At 43.1% G+C, this 15,962-nt stretch overlaps 1 protein-coding gene across 10 annotated transcripts in view; it reads right to left on the reverse strand.

Annotated features, from left to right (window-relative positions):
* The window catches only part of ARVCF (ARVCF delta catenin family member), a 444,466-nt gene that overhangs the window by 257,586 nt on the left and 170,918 nt on the right, over positions 1 to 15,962 (reverse strand). For 9 of the 10 annotated variants that reach the window (XM_073313188.2, XM_073313190.2, XM_073313196.2 and 6 more), the window contains one exon: positions 5,458 to 5,544. The exons of the other annotated variant lie outside the window; for it this stretch is intronic. The gene's annotated coding sequence lies outside the window, so the exon portion shown is untranslated. The remainder of the gene's footprint in view (positions 1 to 5,457; positions 5,545 to 15,962) is intronic. 10 annotated transcript variants of the gene reach the window in all.

Below are 15,962 nucleotides of genomic sequence, written 5' to 3' on the forward strand. Positions count from 1 at the left end.
TCCTTTTCTTTTTGTGAATACAGACTAACACGGCTGCTACTCTGAAAACTAACATTTCTGTCATCATGCTCTGGGGTTGATTATAAGTGGTGAATTGCTAGAGTCCAAACATTTATAGTTAATCACCATTTTGAAAAATTCAAGATCAAGAGAGTAGGCAAGCAGGGAGTGATCTCAACAGTCACAGGCAAGAAGACCCTTTCTGCAGCAAAGTACAGCAACAAAAACATTGCAGCAGGATATGGAAAGCCTGCAGCCTCACCCGTTCATAGAAAATGTGATTGTAATGGCAAAGGAAAAAAATGTCAAGTAGCAGGGATAAGGGAAGCCATTCAGTTACCTAGGCCAGCTTCACAGAATACAAATAGTGCAATAATGATGTCCAAAGGCAGGTGTTTAAGCTAATAGATACTAGTTAAAAAGTGGTTATTTTGAGGGGAGAGGAAGAAATCAAACTGTGACCCTACAGAGGAGTGTGTCTGAGCTCAGCAACAGATGTGTCACACCACTTATCCCAAAGATGAGGAGTTAATTGATTCTATAAATAGTATCATGTAGATAAAAACACAAAGCTACTTAATCTCAGATCCAAAGCACACAGTCTAGCTTTGTTTATCAGTAAAATTATTTGCATTCAAGGGAGGCAGAGTGGGTCAGGTGTTTTACATGTAGATAAACACGGACCTAATTTGATTTCAGGCTATTGAGATATTTGCTTTTTTTTATATATATATATTGTAGAAGTGCAGGGCTAAACGAGATCTGTAGATTACAGTGGAAGAAAGGCTAGTTCCAATAAAACTATGTACATACATTGTTGACTAACAACAAATGTTTAGTTCTAGTGCTCTCTTCTCAGTGGATTTATGAGGGCAACTCCACTAATGCTTATGAGAATAAGGGAAATAAATGTATCAAAGCAGAAAATATTTTTTTACAAGTCTGAATCAAATAAATATCTGCCATGGTGTTTCTCCCTCATGAACCAATTTGTATTGCCAGAAAAATTGTTGTCCTGCAGAGTTCAGAACATGTTTTTCTAATGGCTCTTTTTGCACAGAGGAAAAAATATATCCCTTTTTCTGTTTCTCTGAACATGTATCTTGTTTTATAAATCTCTCCCCCACCTTCCTCTGGAATGTGTGGCTTCTTCGCCACCTCTTCAGGGGGTCTGAAAAAACAGGGACAAATAATAGCTCTGACAGATAAAAAGTCAATATTCAGGCTTAGAATTCCTGAAGCTACAAAATCAAACAGACTTTAACTGCTTGCCAACCACGCATGCAGCTTTACTCTCCCTTATGGCAGCTTCTCTCTCATTGAGAAATAGGAACAAATTGAGATCTCATGTTATTTTAAACCAGGCAAATGCCACTGAAATCAGTTACACCAGCATAAAGTTAGGGTGAAAACAGAATGAGACCCAATTGCTCTAATTCTCTCCAGGAACTGTCTGTCCCATTCTAAGGATACATCTACACTGGAGTTGGAGGTGTAATTTCCAGCTTGGGTAAACACATACAGATCAGTGCTTTACTTGTCTTCTGTAATCTTATGGACCAAATTCAGAGCTGGGGAAAGCAGGAGGCAGCTCCCCTTCAGTCAATACAGATACATCTGTTTACAATCCAGTTCTCCCTGAATAACACTGCAACTTTTTCGTTTCACAAGGCAAATATATATTTAAGAAATAATGAATAATATGTGCAAGAAGCAAATGTACTCAGCTCACTAGACAACTCAAATAATCAGCCTGTTCATGCACAAGCATTCAAAAGCAGGAAAAACAGATACATTTTAATCACGGTCTCAAAGACCCATCATTTCATATGATGGATTCTGGCACATAAATGTCTTCTTAACACTGCCAACAGAGTAGTCTTTGTTACAGACAATGACAACATCCTGGTCCAGAGTCTAGCTGCCTGTTTGAGGAGCAGAAACAGTGTCTTGAACCCTGCCAATTAACTTCTCCACTCTGGGGATCAAGACATTGGTGGCTCCTGGAAGCAGAGACTTAGCACTTGATCTTCCAAGCACAGGGCCGTGGTCTGCTCTGCATACTGACGCACTGACATGAGTGTTGCACCAACAGCAGAATTTAGTCTTTGGAGAATAACGTTATGCCTTGTTCATACAATTTGGAAAGTCACTGCAGGAAGTGCACAGTGAGAACACGGGTGCTGAATGCTCTGAGGTCAGACCCAGGAAGGCCATAGCTGAAAAGGCTTCTTGCCCTGGCGACAACTATCTGGCTTCATACAGAGCAGTTCCAGAGCATCGGGCCTGTGACAACTTCAAATGGAGCAGTGTGTGCTCAGCAGCTCTGACAACCACGCCATAGGTATCTCAAGTACGACATTCAGCATCTGTGGTGTTCAAAATTAGAGAGCCCTCTGAAAATGTGGGTGTTATAAAATCATGGCTCTGTCTTATCAGTTGAATATGCAGGCTAGGCTCTGATGTGATACAGCAAAACCTGCAGCCAGTAACAATCAGATCCATTTTCATGCCGACTTTGGAAAAGCATGCAGAATGCAAAATGTGTCCCCAACTGTATGAGAAAGATGGCAGGGGTATAACTCGAAACTTCAGTGAACAATAATTACAGGTGAGATGTTTTCATTCCTCCACTCAATCAGAATAATAAAGCCCCAGTTTTAAAATGCTTCAGGGATGTCTCTCTACAAACCAAATAGTAAATTGTTACAAACGTAAACAGCAATATGTGAGTTACAAAGTAGCCAAAAATAAGGCTAGTCCTAGTTTTGTGCCATGTATCTGACTGGACAGGGAATCTGGCATTTCAGGGGACCACAGGCTGCAGGAGCATGGGTTTAAGGTTCACTTTAGCCAGCCATCCTGAAGACATGTACTTTTTCTGGGACTGCAATCCCTGGCAGCAGAAAGTTAAGGTTGGAGCTGGAAGCTTTGCCATTTGGCCAGTCTAGAAGACTGCTGACTCCTTGCAAGTGCAATGTTCAGACACATACTGGACCCCAACTATTTATACCTTTGATTTATAGATTGGTTACTAACATGTTTCAGTTACAAGAGCTTCCCCTCTCTCACGGAGTACAAAGTGCTGTCCTTGATGGATTCTTGGCTTCTATTGCAAAGGAGCAATCACCAACAGCCCTGCAAAAGCCAGAGTGCAGAAGTGATCTAGGGGCTGCCTGGTTTCCCTAGTAGGGGCAAGCAGAAGAGAGATTGAGCATAGAGAAGATTCCTTTTTTATCAAAGCTTCAGCTGAAAGCCAAGGAATCCAGTAGCTGTGTCCAGGAGCTCGACTAATATCTCTGGTGAAAAAAGAACTGATAGCAGTAGGGGGTTCAATACTCACCTCAGGTAGTTTAATGATTGTAAGTGCTATGTATATAGAAACTCTGAAACCTGCTATGTATATAGAAGCTCCTGCCACTAATACACTGGGAGCATAGACCAAAGAGGGGATCAATTATAATTAAACATTGCCCTGAGCCACAGAGTTCAGATTCCAGTCCAAACCACTCCAAATTTTCAGAGGCGAGCTGGATTAGAGCCTAGCTCCACTTAACCTTTTGGAAAGTCCAGTTACTTCCTTCCAGGCTAATGTAGTCATACAGTGCCCTCTTTCCTTCTATAGCTGCATTATTTGTTTCAGAGTAGCAGCCGTGTTAGTCTGTGTTTCTCAAAAAGAAAAGGAGGACTTGTGGCACCTTAGAGACTAACAAATGTATTTGAACATAAGCTTTTGTGAGCTTCAGCTCACTTCATCGGTAGCTCACGAAAGCTTATGCTCAAATAAATTTGTTAGTCTCTAAGGTGCCACAAGTACTCCTTTTCTTTTTGCATTATTTGTGTATCTTAATCTCGAGGTCCTTTGATCTCCCAATGCTTTTCACAACTGAAGCTCCCCGTCAGTGGGTTGTCTTCCTTCCAGCTGAATATTTCACTAGGGCCTAACTGCAGCTGTTTAGAAATAGAGATATTTAGCTTCAGGGTGACTACCTAAGATCTGCTTGAAGAAACTAGCTTTGGATTTAACCATCCCTTTTTAATAACTACTCTGTTGATGCTTATGCTGAGGAGTGGGAAAAGTTTTAAATTTTGCTTTTACTGTCTAGCCACTTCAAATGTTTAATAATAAATTCTCTCCACTACTACACCAAAAACCTGGGCTGTTTAAACAGGTTTTTAGCTATAATAAACATCTTTTAACTCATTTTTATTAAGTTTACATACGTAATAGAGATAAGTGGCAAAGAAAATCCAAGCACTAAGTACAAAATAAACTCTTCAGAATCCTTCCTACAAAGAATTTGAGAACTTTAATATGAATTACATACACCTCCAGCTTTTCACATAAACCAGAGACAATGTTTAACAAAAATAACAATCAAATGTGAGGGGGAAGAAGTAAAATCAGAAATGTGATATGAAACTTGGTAATTTAAAGAACTGGAGGAGCTATTTCAGAGTCAAGTTATTTTTAGAAGAATCCTTGGCTAAGGCTCTAATTCACCTAGACAGAGACAAGGAAAACAGTGCATAGAATGGAATAATATTTCAGGAAAACAAACAGAAACTACGGTACTTTAATATTTGATGCACTGTTGTTGCTGAATAATGGAATTTTTGAAGCACAAGCACCCAGATTAAAAAGATACAGGAAGCTGAAATCATAGTAGCTGAGAATGTTAGTGCTACTACTCCTATTAGTCTGTTGGACAAAGGATGTGGCTTTTGATTTCATTTCTACGTGTTTCAACTCTAATCAGAGTAGATTTCAAAACAATCATTTTGGGATTGACTCAGCAACAGTTTGGAGCTCTGTTACCCCAGTTTTAGGTGACTTCACCAGGGCCAGGTTTAGGCACAGGGTAGACATCTCTGTGAAGGGCACAAGAAAATACCATTTTGCCTAAGAGACGCTGTACTTCACCCCCTGTAAGCATGGCTGTAAGAGGAGGTCACCCAGGCAGAGGACATATTACCACCCTAGCAAGGGTGAATGGAAGATAAACGGGAGTTTCAGAGGAGAGAGAGTTAGGAAACTGGGAATGAGAAGAGATGGACACTTTAGGAAACCAGCTAGGGTGGAATCAAGGAAGAACAAGCTGGTAAGGAATGTTCTTACCTAGGGCTTGAATTTCATCATCACCCCTGGCTCAGTCACTATAGAGTTTCTGAACCAAAAATTGAAATGACAGTCTATTTTGTTTGTTTCACAGAACTTGGATTCTCACCTTGACTACAACCTCCCCTTCCTCCTCTCTCATCCACTTTTACAGGGCTGCCCTAGTAGCAGATTTAGGGTCTTTAGTAGAGTAAGAAGTAATGAATTTTAAAAAGGAACAAAAAGAGAATTAAAGTTAAAACTAAAAAAGGGCTTAATGAATTAAAACCCTTAAATGGTATCAAAGCAGAAAATTACAGAAGAGGAACAGACTGTAATCAAGTGTAGAAATATAATACCTTTTGTGTTGTCCCCTTCTTGTAGTTGCTTTAAAAGAAAAGTTCTCCCTTGGTATTAAGCCCAGGGAATATCTGATGATAATGTATCTGTCAGAGAAAAGAAAGATTTATTATTCTGTGCCAGGAGAGGTAACAACTATGTTTACATAATGAATGAAATTTATGTAGTAAAAACCTTTCAATTTTCAGCTTCCTTGATTCCACCCTGCTTTCATGCACAGATGTGAATCAGTGTTTCTGAATTACAGGGGAGGGCTGGAAGCACAGGGGAGGCAAAGGAGTGAATGCAGCCTCAAAAGTCTGTTTCCCCCAACCCCAGACACCATGGAGTCTAAACTCTGTAGAAGGGATATATTTGGGGAAGTAGGTAGTCAAGCTCCCTTCAATTCTCTTACAACACAGGATACATAGAATAAGTCTGCTGTGACACAGGCTGCTGTCCCCTACCCTGGGGTGGAAACATTTGAAGATTTCTGGAGCACCTGGCACAATGATTCCTGAAGGAACCATACTGTCAAGGGCCTAATGGAGCCAGGTGGCAGGATATTGGCTAGGAGTCTCCATGAAGATAGATATCCCTTTCTTCTGGAGGATCCCTGAGATCCATTGGCTTGGGAACCTGAAAATGTGGGTTTCATCCACAATGGTGGGAAATAAACACCAACATCCCCAAAATGTGAAAGTTCTAACTCGGTTTTTCGACTCCGCTAGAGGAGTTGTTCCCACCTAGGAGAAAACAGCCCATTTAAAAACCATGTATCAATATCAGCAGCTTTGAAAATATCTTTTCTAGACAGTACAAGTCTAACAGCTTTTTTTCATGCTTGTGGTTAAACATTCCTGCTGTCTTGTAAAGGATGTGACTGACTCCATTGCACTGTAATAAAAGGTGCTTTTCTTCCTAACTGAACTGAAAATACCTTATTAATATCCGGCTAAATTGTTTGGAAATTCTAGTTTGTGCAAAACTCAGACATCTTCCACAGATCAAAAGGGCCACATATAATTTTAATTTGAGGAAAACATTTACCTTGGTTCAGTATCCCAATTCAGAGAAAGCTAATCGAGAATCAATATGGAGGCAAACAGCTACTCCAAGAGTGCATCAGTTCTTCAGCTACTCAACTGACACACGGGTAGAAGAAAGAACCCCAAAAAGGGAAGTGGGGGGGGTCAGTGCTTTCCAATTAAACATTGTACAGTAATTATTTATTTGTAGGGCAGTAACACTACGTGGCCCCCAACAGAAAAAAGTTCATTCTCCTCAATGGGGAAAGGGCTGGGCTTTGAATGTTAATTTTACACAAGTTTTAAGTTCAAACAAAAGGAGAGAGGTTAAGTGGTATTTATTTTACAACTAGACAATGCCCAGGAATTTCAGATGTAAACCAATCCTCCTTGAGAGCTGGTGCCTCTCCAGCTCCATTCTCCTTCCCTGCTTCTTCGGCCAAGTGCACTCAGACCAGACAACTCCCCAGACCACCCTTCCTTGATTCCTCACATTCTACAGCCTATCCTCAATACCAGATACACACAGATGCTCCTTACAGTTCCACTCTATAGCCGCCTTCTTAGCTTTACACCCTGGCTGCAATCTGAAGGGAGGGAAGGTAAGTAAATTAAGGCCTGGTTTACACTACAGAGTTAGGTCAAGGCAAAGCAGCTACGCCAATTTAATAAAACCATCTCCCCAAACAGCACAGAGTCAGAGTTAATGTAGTTTAGTCAACAGTGCGAGAGTTGACACTGGTTACTTACGTTGACCATTACTGGCCTCCAGCAGCTGACCCACAATGCCATACACTGCCTGCTCTGGTCACCATTGTGAACTCTGCTGCCCAGGGAACTCTGCTGCCCAGGCTACTTAAGGCCCTGTGAACTTTTGAAAATCCTTTTCCTGATTGCCCAGCTTAGCGAGCACACCTAGCAGCTCTCCATAGCCATCCAGCTGCTCTTTATAGCCACCCAGCTGACCATGCTGGCTACATGCTCCAGGTGTGCTCCTGCCTAGAGCAGGCAGGAGATATTGGATCTCCTGGGCCTGTGGAGAGAAAAGGCCGTGTAGGCACAGCTCTGAACCAGCCGCAGAAATGTGGACATCTATGAGCAGATTGCTTGGGTTGGGCGGGGGGGGGGGGAGGGAAGAGGGAGAAAGATGAGGGAGAAGCAGCAGAGCTGTGTGAAAGCAAAGGAGCTGCAGCAGATAGACCAGCAGGCCAAGGAAGCCAACGACTGATCCGGTGCTGAGCCACAGACCTGCTGCTTTTACAAAGAACTGCATACCACCCTCAGCGGAGACCACAGTACCACCCCCAACAGCACCCTGGATACTTTCAAGGAGCCCAAGTCACAGGCCCTACTGTGAACAGCAAGGAGGAGGAGGACGACAAAGAAGAGGAGGAGGAGCATGGGGGACGACAGGTGAACATGAAATCCAGCTGTGCAGCAAGCTAGGACCTGTTTTTGACTCCACCATAGTCCAGCTAGTCCTACCTGTCTAGCACTGGTGAGCCAGATGCAGGGGAAGGAACCTCTGGTAAGTATGCAGTTTACTTGGAAATTACAGGGATGGCACCCACAAAGCAGCAGGACACATCTTTTGATTTACTCATTTTTACTTGTGGTAGAAGAGGTAGTGGAACAACCAAGAGAGGTAGAGTTGCTATCTGCTTTTCATTCCCCTCTGCAGTTAGGCAGTGGGGGCCATACAGAGCAGTTTGTTTCTGTGCACCAGGAGGTCCCAAGAATCCTCCGTAGAGATCTCAGTGAAACATTCATGGAGATACTCTGCAATCCTCTGCCAAAGGTTTCCAGGGAGGGCTGCCTTCTTCCTTCTGCCGCAGTAGGATGCTTTTCCAAGCTACTCAGCGATTATGTCAGCCGGCACCACTGCACTATACAGGCTAGCAGCATACGGTTCCGGGTGGCATTGGGACGCCAGCAGCAGCTGTGCCCTGCCTCTTACCCTCAGGATTGAGGTATCAGCTAAAATCATCACCATCTGGGGAGAACAGTGCCAGTATTCAGTTCCATTGCCCTATACAACTAGAATCATGCAACTGAACTATTCTCTCCTGATTTCCCCAACCCCCGGAGGGCCACACTCACCATGGCTGGTGACATGACTGGCGCCATGCTCAATCAATCCCAAGAAGAAGTGAGCATGTAATGTTACAACTTTTGGGGAGCCGGAGGAGTGAGTTCGGCATCTTAAGTTTTTATTTCTGTCATCAATACACTGACAATGGTACCTCTGTGTGTTGTGTCTGCAGCTGCAGACATTACAGCCTTCACGGTCCCCTCCACACACAACCGGAATGCCTGAGCTAGATGGGGGGGGGCGGGAAAGAGGACTCGGGCTGGCATATTTCAGGAGATCCTGCAAGCCAGTGCTGCATCAGAGAACGAGCATAGGGCCTGGAGGATCACCCATGCAGACAGCCTGGAGAAGGATAGAGTAGAGAGGAGAAAGAGGCAGGAAAAGAGGAGGGGCATGCAGCAGGACAGAGAGCAGAGATGTTGCAGACTCTGGTAGACTTGCAGGTTGAACAATCCCATGCTCGTCTCCATCTGCAGCCCATAGAGGACTCAATATTGGGACCTTCCTATACCCCCCTCAACATTCCACGTGACATTAGGGGTCGGTGCACTACCCCTACCACTGCACCTGGGGGGACATTAAAGACAATTACAACTTCACATTCACTGAACTGTGAAAGCCATGGTTGGTGTGGGTGTACGTGAAATCAATGTTCTCTCCCCTTCATAAGTTCTGTTCCCTTAATCTATACATTTTAAATTATTATTTTTATTGCCTGGTTCATGTTACAGAATAAAATTCTTTTTTTGGTAACAAAATTAATCTTTATTAGTTCACAGCATATGCTTGCTGGTGCTGAGCAGGTCTGACAGCACCTGATTATCTGTTCCTGCATTGTGTCACACAACTCATATCATCATTCACAAACAATATTTATAGGTACATTGACAATATTATATTCCTATGTACACAGCAATCAGAAGATGATTCATACCAGGTCACAAAAGAGCAAGGCCAGGTACAGCACACTACTGCAACACACACTACCCTGGCTCACTATTAAAATGGTGTTTCAAAGCCTCGCTGAACTGCATAGCTCCTCATTGAGCTCTTCTAATAGCCCTTATATCTTGCTGTTCAAATTCATCAGACAGCTACTTCATCTCTGCAGAAACTTTTCCCCCTTTGCTTCACAGATATTATGCATGACACAGCACACAGCTATAACCATTGGATATTCTTCTCACTGAGGTCCAACCCTATAAGTAAACAATGCCAGTGACCCTTCAAACAATCAAAGGCATATTCAATTGTCATTCTGCACCTGCTGAGCCTGGAGTTGAAGTGCTCCTTGGTGCTGTCAAGGGTGGCTGGTGTATGGCTTCCTAAGCCATGGGAGCAAGTGGGTAGACTGGGTTGCCCAGGATTACGATTGGCATTTCAGCATTCCCAGTGATAATCCACTGGTCGGAAAAGAAAGTCCTTACTTGCAGCTTTCTGAATAAGCCTGAGTTCTTACCGATGCATGCATCATGCACGTCTCTGACCAGCCCACAGTGATGTCGGTAAAGCATCTCTGGTGTTCCACCAGCGCTTGCATTATCATAGACAAGTAACCCTTTCTGTTGACGTACTTGTGGCAAGGTGATCTGGTGCCAAAATAGGGCTATGTGTGCCATCTATGACCCAACTGCAGTTTGGGAACCTCATTGCTGCAAAATCATCCAGTATCTCCTGCACATGACTGAGAATCACAGTCCTGCATAGCAGGAGGTGACTAATGGCCCTGCCGACTTAAATGGTAACAGCCTCTCTAGTGGATTTTCCAACTTCAAATTGATTCCCGACTAACCGGCAGCAATCTGGAGTTGCAAGTTTCCACAGTGCAATTGCCACTCGCTTTCAACTGTCAGTGCAGCTCTCATTTTGGTGGCCCTGCGCTGGAGTGAGTTCAGCACACACATTCAGGAATGTGATCTTGTGCATCCAAAAAGTTCTGCAGCTCCTGCTCATCATCCCAAACCTGCATTACGATGTGATCCCACCAGTCAATGTTTTCTTAGGTCCAGACCCGGCACGCCACCACCTCCAGCTGCTCTGTGAATGTCACCAACAACCTTGAATTGTTTCCCACGGCAATCTAGCCTCCAAGGTATTGTCATGTTGCCTGTGGCGCCTCTTGTGGCTCTGCAAATCCTGCAGGATCACGTGCCCCCCCTGTGCTTGCAATGCTCATGCCAATCGCGCTCTGTACAGCTCTATGCTTCTCTTAGAGATGGCGGATACTGAGGAGGACACACAGGTTTCTGGGATTTTGAAAAAAAGGTGCAAAAGTTATGAGATGCAGATGAAATTATGGGATAGAGAACACTGCATTATGGGAAATTTCCCCCATGCTCCCAGTCACTCCTGCATGACTTGTTTTGCTCCCATCAGGCATTGCTAAAACTTTCCAAAGACCCTATGCTGGATGGTGGAGAGTTGCCCAGTGGAATACCTACCCTCAGTGCACTGCACTCTGCATCGATACAAGTGCTCCTGGTGACTACATACACCGCCAACACAAGCAGCCAAGCATGTGGCTATTGTATGCTAAAGTAACTTAGGTAGACATGATTTTGTAGTGTAGACATGGCCTAAGTTATCTTCATCTGAAAAATCCTGAATCCTATAAGGCTGGCTGTAACCAAGTAAAGATTAAAGAGAACTACTTTTATGTTTGAATTTTTTTAAATGTTCCTGTTGATTTTAATGAAAAATGAGTTTGTATCCTAATTTCTCTTACTTCCTGCTTGTTAGCAATAAAATGATGCCCTCCACTGAATTAGCTGGTTTATTATTGTCTACTGTTAATTTTTTAAATAAGAAGCCAAGTCATGATTTGTCTTCAGTGTAACCTATAGCAGCAAAAATAACTGAGTTAACAGATCGGTTATTTCTCTTCCCTCAACTTTTTCCTTTTTTTTTTTTTTGGTTGCTAGATGAGTCAACAGGAAGAATGGTACGGTGGTTAGGGCACAAGCCTAGGTCTTGGGCGACCAGGATTCACATCCTTGCTCCACTACAGATTTCCTGTGAGGCCTTGGGCCACTTAGGGAATTGAGGCACAGAGAGGCTATGTCTACACTGCAATAAGACACCCAGAATTGGCTCATGTCAGCTGACTCGGGCTCAAGAGCCTGAGCCCAACTGCCTACACTGCAATTTTGTAGCCCTATGAGCCTGAGTCAGCTGACACAGGCCAACCACAGGTGTTTTATTGTGGTGTAAACAGACGCAGAGATAATAGCACTTCCCTATTTCGTAGGTGTGTTCAGTCACTACATACATTAAAGATTGTGAGGTATTCAGATACTATGGCAAGGGGGGAGCATATCAGTATCTAAGGGTATGTCTATACTACCCGCCGGATCAGCGGGCAGCGATCAATCCAGCGGGGGTCGATTTATCGCGTCTAGTCTAGACGTGATAAATCAACCCCTGAGTGCTCTCCCATTGATTCCTGTACTCCACCACCACAAGAGGCGTAGGCAGAGTTGACAGGGGAGCGGCAGCAGTCGATTCACCACAGTGAAGACACCGTGGTGAGTAGGTCTAAGTACATCGACTTCAGCTATGTTATTCACTTAGCTGAAGTTGCATAACTTAGATAGATCACACACACACACCCCAACGGAGTGTAGACCAGGCCTAAAAGAGAAAAACTTCTAGTGATCATCAAATTTACACAATCTGCAATGTTTTGCATTTTTAAAAAGACGACAATTTCTGTTGTTTTAAATACAAGTCTAGCTAATTGTTGAGGTTTCTTTAAGCATAAATATAGGCCTATAAATCTGATATTTAGGTATGGTAAAGACAGATTTTACAGGGAGAGCAAGTATCCAAATGTCCTTTATTGCTGAACTACTTACACATTACATCTCCTAATAGTGTTAGATCCAGAGTAACAATCATTATTTTATTAGTGCAGTAAAAACTAATGTGTGTAGAACAACAGTAATGATATCCAAAGTAGATATTGCTGTGCTGCTGGCTGGCTCCCTGCTTCCCATCCCATCTTTGGGAGATTTACCAGACATAAGTAGAAAAGAGGCGGTTTCTGAGAATTGAAAGGTAAAATCTAACAACATATACTGGCAACTAAATAAATAATCTCAGTTTCCTGGCTGTGTAAGATGTCCAGCAATCCAATTGTCTCCTTTGCAAGAATCCTCTTTCAAAAGTCCCTGTGTTATTTCCACTTCCAGAGAGATTGAGCTCTCTGATGCTCGAATCAGTTTTGAGAGAAGTCTGATTGGCTTTCAATATCACTTACACTACTTTCTGTTCCGTTCTCCATCATTTGGCTACTTCTCCTCCCCTTACTCTACAGTCCATAGCCTCTGCTGAATAACAACTTAGCTGATAAAATATTCACTCCAACCTAACATGGCATTCACTTTAGTGGGAACTGGATCAGGTCCTAAAGGAGGAAGGGGAAAAAGCAAGACATGTCTAAAGTAAGAGAAAAGCATGATTCAAGATGAGAAGAGTCACGGTTGCCCTGCATAACCCCCCAAAGAGTCGAGGGATTTTTATTTGGGCTCATCTGTGTCCCAGAATAACATTCATATAGGGCAGGGGTGGCCACATTGGGTATGGAAATTGTATGGCGGGCCATGAATGCTCACAAAATTGGGGGTTGGGGTGTGGAAGGGAGTGCGGGCTCCAGCTGGGGGTACAGGCTCTGGGGTGGATCTAGGAAAGAGGAGTCCAGGATGCGGGAGGGGGCTCCAGGCGGGGGTTCAGGTGTGTGTGTGGGGGGGTGAGGGCTCTGGCTGTGGGTGCGGGCTCTGGAGTGGGGCTGGGGATAAGGGGTTTGGTATGCAGGAGGTGCACCGGGCTGGGACTGATGGGTTCAGAGGGCGGGAGGGGGATCAGGACTGGGGCAGGGGATTGGGGTCCAGGAGGGGATCAGGGGTTCAGGCTCTAGGGGGCGCTTACCTCAAGCAGCTCCCAGAAGCAGCGGCATGTCCCCCTCTCCGGCTCCTACACAGAAGTGCAGCCAGGCGGCTCTGCGCGTTGCCCCATCCGCAGGCATCACCCCTGCAGCTCCCATTGGCTGTGGTTCCTGGCCAATGGGAACTGCGGGGGCAGCGCTTGGGGTGGGAGCAGTGTGCAGAGCCTCCTGACTGCCCCTATGTGTAGGAGCCAGAGGGGGACATGCCGCGGCTTCTCGGAGCTGTGCAGAGTGAGGCAAGCCCCCGACCCCGTTCCCCAGATGGAGCAGGGCAAGCCCTAGATCCCGCTGCCCGGCAGAAGCTCGAGGGCCAGATTAAAATGTCTGGAGGGTTGGATGCAGCCCCCAGGTCATACTTTGCCCACCCCGATATAGGGAGTATACTCTACCATGGATCAGAATTAGACATGTGGATAGAGCAAGTGTAGGAAAGGCCAAATTGCCACTGCATCCATCCTGTGGATAAACAGAGGACATCAGTTGCCAGGACTCCCAATCTGGCATTTTAAAAATCAAACCATACTCAGGCCTATTGTGGGGGTCCCTCATTCTTTTATGCTGGCTGCAACAGCACATGGCCTCTTTTGGGAAAGGCATTTCCTCACTTGCCATCCACTAGACTGAAAATGTAATTAGTTGTGTCTACAGAAGACCTGTAACACCAGAGACTTCAGAGGAGTTCCTTGTCATTTACACTGCTGTAGTGTGAGGGGAGAAATCAAGCCCAGAGTCACTGCCAGCCTGGAGCTTGTTGATGCTCATTATTATAGCTTGGAGTCCTTTTTCAGTTCTTGGCTGCTGTCCATTTTAATGCCTGCGCGCACACACACAAAAGAAAGACACACACACACACCAGCTCAGAGCACATGACACTTAATAAAATAATCTGTACTTCATTATTAAAATGCTATACTTAAAATCCGCGATAACATCAAATATCTTACAGCACTCAGATGAGAAAGGTGGAGAAAAACCTTTAATGGCTTTTCTAATTGCTTGTTCTCTCTCACTTGTAACTAATTACCACAGTCACACTGTTACAAGATTCTTAGGCTTTTTACATTCTCTCAACCACAAACATCTACAGTATTAAAAAGAAATGAAAGACAATTAAACCATCCTTGTGACAACTAATGCCAATAAATATTTTCAGGCAGAAGAAACTACCAGAACATCAAAATGCCCTGAATTGCAAAAAGGACGGGCAAATAAACATGTATGCCTTAAGAACATGTTGTCACCTTCAATGCTCTGTCCCAGCCTAGACCTCTGCCTTCATCTCCTCCTACAACTCCTTACTCTGTCCATGCTTGTTCCCTAACTCCAGTATATGGTTGCTTTTATATTAAAATAGCAATAAAACAAGGAAGAAGGCCCATAATGCAGATGTTAAGGGTGAGAGCTGTTATTACCAGTAAATTGTATATAAATATTACATAAGAAGGGAACAAAAGCACATCAGCACACATATATGCCATAAACAAGAACCATGGCTTTTTAAAATGTCAGGACTTAAAATGCACAGCGGCCTATAAAATGTCACCAAAGTCATTACTAGATGGCAGTGATGTAAATCATGTATTAAGGAAATGCCATCTAAATTAAGGTTGGAAAACTAAATGCACCTATTTTCTATTGTAGATTCATACAGTAATTTGCTGAAACAGTAATTTTGAGTTTACCATATTTCTACCTTCAAGGAAAATTAAAAAGCCGTCTATAACTACAAAAGCCAGCACAAAGCAACGTTTCATTTTAATTTAATATGACACCAGCAAGTAAATTTAAACTAATCCTAGGCACTAAAGAAATTGTCAAAGATTTTTGTGCATTTGTAATTTAAGAAGCCAAAACATTTTTGTGCTTTTTAATACTAGATGAGGACAACTTCTTCCCAACATGGAATGGAAAGCTACTCTACAACAGACAATTTCTGAATATTTTTATATCTAAAAGGCAACATTTCCAAATTTTGTTTTCCAACATGCCATACAGATTAGCAACTGTACACAATTTGGAGATTTGCAAAATCCTCTGAGTAGCCATAATTTATAAATTTTAACTATTTAATGCTAATATACAGTAATCTTTCTGTGAAGAAACTGCTGAAGGCTGAGATTATCATTTTTGTAAGGTTACTGATTACAAACAGAAGACATCTTGAAATTGAAAAGCAAGTAGATGTTTCTTGCATAATGTACATGGGACATAGTAATGTTTTAATAACCAAGTTCAAATAATTAGATATAAAAACAAAACTGTGTAAATAAGATTGCTAAATAAATCTTGAGAGAGGCAATTAAACTATACTTTAATATCTTTTCTAAGAAAATGTAATTTAAATTTTACAACCTAATATGCACAAGGGTTCATCAGGCCCAATTAAATTAAAATGTAACATCTGATCACCTTTTATGCAAATTTTTAAAAGAAGTTTTATTATACTATATGCTAATATTAAGT

This window comes from Lepidochelys kempii, chromosome 15 (assembly GCF_965140285.1).
Source record: "Lepidochelys kempii isolate rLepKem1 chromosome 15, rLepKem1.hap1, whole genome shotgun sequence".
Classification (NCBI taxonomy): domain Eukaryota; kingdom Metazoa; phylum Chordata; order Testudines; family Cheloniidae; genus Lepidochelys; species Lepidochelys kempii.